Raw genomic sequence first — 6,926 nt, 5'->3', positions numbered from 1 at the left:
GGCTCCTTTGTCTCCTGCGAGGAGATAAGGGTCGGCCCGGAGCTCCGCAATAAACCTCTTATCTCTTGCTGTTGCATCAAGCCGGTGTCTTGGAGTCTTGGGTCTTCGCCGTCCACTCGGGACAGAACAGGACCAGCGGTTTGGGGGTCCTTCAACATGACAGAAGAATTGATACCTTTGAGCTGTACTGTTTAAGAAGAGCACTGCACATCCCATGAACTGCCAAAAAACCAAAACAAATACATCTTGGAGAGTGTACAGCCAGAGTATTTTTTTGTCTCAAAATGATGAAGCTTTGCCTCACCCTAATTTGGGTATGTTGCTAGAAAGGGCTATTCCTTGGAGAGGAACATGACACTTGAAAGAGTGGAAAGTCAATAAGAAGAAGACCCTTGACCAGGTGGATCAACACAGTGACTACCACAATGGTCTCTAAAGTGTTAAGATGTGTGAAGATGACACAGGATAGGACAGGATTTAGATCTTTTGTTCATAGGTTTGCTAAGAGTTGTATGACTCAACAGCATCTAACAACAAAAACCACAACAACAGACAGAGGGAAATGATCTTCTTTAGAATTTTTAGTTTTGTTTCACTGTTGCCCACTTTACTCAGAACTCTTTAAGTTATGGAAAGCCAATACTAAATATTTAGAATAAACCAATGCTATCAGGATGTGGGGGAGGTGATTTACAAGCTAGAGTTCACCCTGAGGCAATAGTTGCTGCACCCTTTGTGCTTAGAAACACATTTGCAGATTCTTGCATTTGCTGACCCCTCAGTTCTGTGTCAAGGGGAAGGTTTTCAATTGAAAGAGCTTGGCTTCATTTGCATTGAATTCTCTTTGTGATTTACTTCCTGATAATTTTCAATAAAGATAGAGGGAAACTGGAATAAAGGTCTTCAGTCTAGAACTTCTGGTCCCCTGTTTTTTATGCTCTGTGTTCTATCTCATTGATAAATGTCTGTCTCATTATTAATAATAATAAAAATATTTTACCCTCGGTCTGTAACATTTAGGTGTTCCCTTTAGCAGTGGTTACTAGGTGTAGCAAAGGCACTTCTAATAAATTCATCAAAAGCTACATCAACAACATCAGTTAACATCCTATGTTAAGTAGACACAACATTACTTCCAAAAGAGAGGAGGACTTGAAACACAGGCTGCAGAAGATACTAATTACATACATCTCATGGTTAAAAAAACCAAAACATTCTCACCACTGGATCAGTAAACGTCATAATTGATGCCAAAATGATTGAAGTTGTCAATGATTTCTCTTACTTGGATCCACAAACAACACTGTTGGTACTAGCAGTCAGGATATTAGGTAATATACTCCACTGGGAAAGTTTGCTGTCAGGGATTTCTCCAAATTATTAAGGAATAATGATGTCAGTTTGAAGACTAATGTGCACTTAATTCAAACTATTTTTTAAATGATTTTATATTGGCTTGCAAACAGAATTGTACATTGTTTTTCACACTTTCCTTCTTTTACATTGTATTTCATACAATCATTCTCATACATTTTGTTTATAAAATTAATCTCAACTGAATTATGCCTACCATTACTCCATCTTTTCAGGTTTATGCCATATCTTTCACATTACCCTCACCCTCTTCCTCCACCAATCAAACCGCGCAACCCTGTGATAGCGCCCCTGCCCTCCCTGTGGGCCCTGTATGTGTTTTATAGTTGTCCTTCTAGTTCTACAATAATGATGTTATGTAGTATTTGCCTTTGTGAGACTGAATTAGTTCACTCAGCATAATGCTTTCCAGTCTCTCCCACATTATGCAGTAGTTATCGAAACCATTGCTCCTGTGTACTATAATTTCTCAATTTGATTGTGGTTGGTCATTTGAGCTATTTCTATGTCCTTGCAGTTATGAATAATGATGCTATGAACACTGGTGTACAGATCTCCATTTGGGTTTCAGTTCTAATTATCTTAGGGTGTATTTCTTACAGTGGAATAGCTGAGTCGTCTGGAATTTCTATGTTTAGCTTTTTCAGGAAATGGACTATGATTCAGGCCATCTATCTGAGAGAGCTAGACAATGAATCAAGATGACAGAAGAATTTATGCCTTTGAGTTATGGTGTTGGAGAATAGTACTAAAATTTCCACAGACTGCAAAAAGAACAAGCAGATAGGTCTTGCAGAAAGTATAGTCAGAGTTCTTGGAGAAAAGATGATAAAGCTTTGGCTCACATATTCTGGGCATGTTGCTAGGAAAAGCTATTCTTCGGAGAAGGGGCATCATGCTTGGAAAGTTGGAAAATCAGTGAAAGAGATGAATTGACACAGTAACTGCAGCAATGAGCTCAAACATGTCAGTGATGATGAGGATGGCACATCATATATCAGTGTTCAGACCTGTTCATAGGGTCGTTATGACTCATTCAACTCAACAGTATCTAATAATACTTCTTCTGGCCTCAGAGTCAGGAAAGCTCTTGATATTCTCATATTTCATTAGTTCTTTGAATTAGTTGCTTTCTTGTGTCTTTGATTTTCTTCATTCCATTTTGCGTGAGATAAGATCAGTGGTTGCAACTTAGACGTTGGTGTTATTGTTATTATGTACCCTTGAGTCAATGACCACTCATACCAACTCTATGAACAATCGCTCTAAACCTGGCCCTCTCCTGAGCCAATCACACAGTCTCTTACACACCTGTTTCCATTATCATAGTCAGTGTCAATCGATCTCATCCAGGGTCTTCTCCTCCTGAGCTGACCCTCTACCCTTCTAAGCATGATGTCTTTCTCCAAGTACTGGTCCTCCTGGCAACATACCCAAAGTATATGAGATGGAGCTTCAAAATCCTTGCTTCCAAGGACCAACTTGGTTTGACTCTCCCCAGAACAGACTGGTTTGTGATTTTTTTTGTTGGGGTTTTTTGGGTTGGTTTTTTTTTTTTTTGGCAATCCACAGTGTGTTCAGTACTGTTCTCCAGTACCACAATTCAAAGGTATCGATTCTTCTTCTGTCATCTTTAGTCATTGACCAGCTCCCAGCAAGTAATTGTGAAGACCATGGCCATGATCAGACACACCTTAGTCTCTAGACTGACGTAATTGATCTTCAGCACTCTGGGGAGATCCCTGACAACAGATTCTCCTAGTGCAACTCATCTTTTGATTTCCTCCCTGCTGGTGTCAAGAGTGTTGTTTGTGGACCCGAGGAGATGAAACTGTTAATAAACTACTCCATCTATCATGATGCTGCCAGTTGGCCAGGTGGTGAGAATCTTTGCTTTCCTCATAGATATTTTATGTTTTTTCTCTCTACTGGTGATTTCCAGAAATTTTCATTTTAAATCTATTTGGAATGTAACAATTCTCTAACTTTATCAACTACAGAAAGGAAAATAATATTTACTCCTGTTTTTTATTATTAAATGGTCTTATTAAATACATCAGGATAGATTTATAATGTAAGAGTGTGTTTAACTGGCAAAAGTAAAATAAATATAGCTTATACTATACTCAGCTTAAAGTAGAATATTACAAATATATTTAAAACACTTTTAAAATTAATTTTAATGAATGTTTACAGATACTTTGGATTTTCATTCATTGTTACATTTTTTCTCTCTGCCATGCCCCCCCGACCCGATTTTTCTTCTCTTTGAAAAGTAAAAGAAAAATTCTTTCATTGGTATACAGTCGCCTCCCCACCCCGAGTATACTCCACTATGCAGCCTTCATTCTGGACTCTTGTCATAGCAATAATACCCAATCATGTATCACTTTTAAACAGTTCTCTCCCTCATCTGTTTCAATGCAGTATACATAATTTGTCCACTCTTCCTGAGTCTCACCTCAACCCTGATGTCAGTCCCGTTCTACAATAGTGGCACTATGCAGTATTTGTCCTTTTGTGACTGAGATATTTCACTCAGCATAATGTCCTCCAGGGTCACCCATTTTAAATAAGATTTCATGAGTTCCTTGTTTTTCATTCCATTATGTGAATATGCCAAAGCTTCTCTATCCATTCATTTGTTGATGCTCACTTAGGTTGTTTCCAACTCTTTGCTATTGTGAACAAAGCTGCAATAAACATGGTATGGATATATCTGCCTGGTGGCAGTTCCATTCTAAGTCTCAAACCTTTTTCCTCCTTCTGCTTGAGGGAACCACTTACATTATTTCTTTATATTTATCATTCTTTAATACTCTATCATTTTACTGCATTCTTGTACATTTCTAAGTTACATATTAATTTTGCACTTGACATAATATTAAGACTTCAGCAATTTATTTTGTCTCAGTTTTGATGATTAAAAGAATCATTTATGTTAACAGGAAAGAAAGCAGATATATTACTAAGGGTCATTATAAGTCACAGGCAACTTGATGGTACATAACAACAAATATATATATATATATATATATATATATATATATATATATACACACACACGCGTGCGCGCACACACACACATACATATGCCTCAGTACAATGGTAATGAAGGAGGAAATGGAAGCTACCTTGAAGGCACTGGCAAAAAACTAAGGGCCCTGGAGTCGTTGGAATACCAATTGACTTATTTCAATTAACAGATGCAGCCCTGGATGTGCTTATCAGTCTATGCTAGAAAATTTGGAGTGCAATTGTCTGACCAATTGATTGGAAGAGGTCCATATTTGTTCTTATTTCCAAGAAAGGTGATCCAACAGAATGCAGAAACTAGAAAAGAATATCATTACTATTAAGTGAAATCAAAATACTGTTGAAGATCCTTCAAAACCAGCTAGAACAGTACATAGACAGGTAACTGACAGAAGTCCAAGCAGATTTAGAAGAGGACATGACACCAGGGACATTATTGTTGATATCAGATGAATCCTGGCTGAAAGTAAAAAATAACATAAAAAATGTCTATTTGTGTTTTATTGACTATGCAAAGGCATTTGACTGTATGGATCATAACAAGTTATGGCTAACATTAAGAAGAATGGGAATCCCACAGCACTTAATTGTGTTTATGGAAAACCTATATGTAGACCTGTTATGCTAATAGAGAAAGGAAACATTATTTGGTTTAAAATTAAAATGATAGTGCATCAGGCTTGTATTTTCTCTTCATACTTACTCAATCTGTATGATGAGCAAATTATTTGAAAAGCTGAACTCTATGAAGAGGTATGTTCCATCAGGATCAGAGAGAGACTCATCAATAACCTGTGTTATATAGAGGGCACAACCTTGTTTGGTTAAAGTGAGGAGGACTTGAAGCGCTTGTTGCAGAAGTTGAAGGAATGCAGCCTTCAATATAGAATGCATCTAAATGTCAAGAAAACAAAGATTCTTACCATTAGACCTATTCACTACATAATGATGGGTAGAGAAAAGATTGAAACTGCCAACAACTTCTTCTTGCATGGATTCACAATTACCTTTTGAACCAGCATCCAGGAAGTCAGAAAATGTATTGCACTAAGAAGTCTACAGTTGGGACCTCTCCAAGTTATTGAGAAGTGATGATGTCAGTTTGAGGACTACAATATTTCTGTTCATTTATTATACATCTGGGAGCTGGACAATGAGTAGGGATGATAGAGGAAGAACTGAAGACTTTGAGCTCTGGTGTTGAGAATACTACTGGACATTCCATGGACAGCCAAGAGAACAAACAAATATGTATTGGAGAAGGCAAAGCCAGAGTGCTCTTAGGAAGCAAGGATGATGAGGCTTTGTCTCAAATACTTCAGGCATGTTGCTAAGAGGGGGTATTTCTTGGAGATAAAAATGATACTCAGAAAGGTAGAGGGTCCGCAAAGGAGAGGAAGACCCTCAGCCAGGTGAATTGACAGAATGACTATCATAATCTAATATGTCAGAAATTGTGAGGATGACATAGGGTAGGACCAGGTTGGATCTGTTGTTCATAGATTCACTGTGAGTCATACTCAGCTAGACAACACCTAAGAACAACAGCAACAATATTTATGTACAATACCTTTTATAAAGGAAAGAGAGAAAGTAAAACAGAAAAAGTAACTAAAATCAGAACTTTTGACAGGGGGGGGAGTGGGGGAGAAACCTATAATGACAATGTGGGTAATGAAATTAATGCTGTAAAACATAATGTGTATAAATGAATGAAAATTAATTTGATTCTTAGCCTCTACTCCAACCATAATAAAAAGATGTTTAAAATAAAAATAGAGGACTCTCTGTGTTGATATTAGGTGCCATTGAGTTGAATGAGACTTTTAGTGACTTATACACAACAGAATGAAATCTTGCCTAAAACTGTGCCACTGTTAGAATATCTGCTGTATATGAGCTCATTGTTGAAGTCACTGTATCAATTAACTTTCTTGGAGTTCTTTCTCTACTTCACTGACTCTCTATATTTTGAAGCACAATAGACCCACCACCCCACAAGGACAAGCCTCTCCTGACAATATGTATAAAGTATGTGAGACAAAATTTCTACCTTCTTACTTCTAAGAAGTGCTCCAACTTCACTTCTTCCAAGATAGATGCAGATTTGTTTTTCTTTCAGCAGTCTGGAGTATACTGAGTAGTATTTGCCAAACATAATTCAACACATCAGTTCTTTGATCTGCCGTATTAATTATCTAATTTTAACTTGTGTATGAAGCAATTGAATATACCATGACTGAACTGTTGTTGTTGTTGTTATGTGCCGTCGAGTCGCCTGCGACTCATAGCAACCCAATGTACAACAGCCCTAAACTCTACTCTGTCCTATGCCAATCGCACTGTCTCTGACACTCCCATCCCAATTATCACAGTCACTGAATCAATCCACCTCATAGAGGGCCTTCCTCTCCTATGCCGTCCCTCCACCCTCCCAAGCATGATGTCCCTCTCTAAGGACCGGTCTCTCCTCACTACATGTCCAAAGTAAGTTAGATGGAGCCTCAGAATCCTTG

At 37.8% G+C, this 6,926-nt stretch overlaps 1 pseudogene; it reads left to right on the top strand.

The window, feature by feature from the left end:
- LOC102865248 overlaps positions 1–6,926 on the top strand; it is a 96,496-nt pseudogene that overhangs the window by 12,884 nt on the left and 76,686 nt on the right.

The sequence above is a fragment of the Elephantulus edwardii genome, unplaced genomic scaffold (assembly GCF_000299155.1).
Source record: "Elephantulus edwardii isolate Elephantulus edwardi_28Jun2011 unplaced genomic scaffold, EleEdw1.0 scaffold00046, whole genome shotgun sequence".
Taxonomy (NCBI): Eukaryota; Metazoa; Chordata; class Mammalia; order Macroscelidea; family Macroscelididae; genus Elephantulus; species Elephantulus edwardii.
This window is presented reverse-complemented; position numbering and strand designations above follow the sequence as displayed.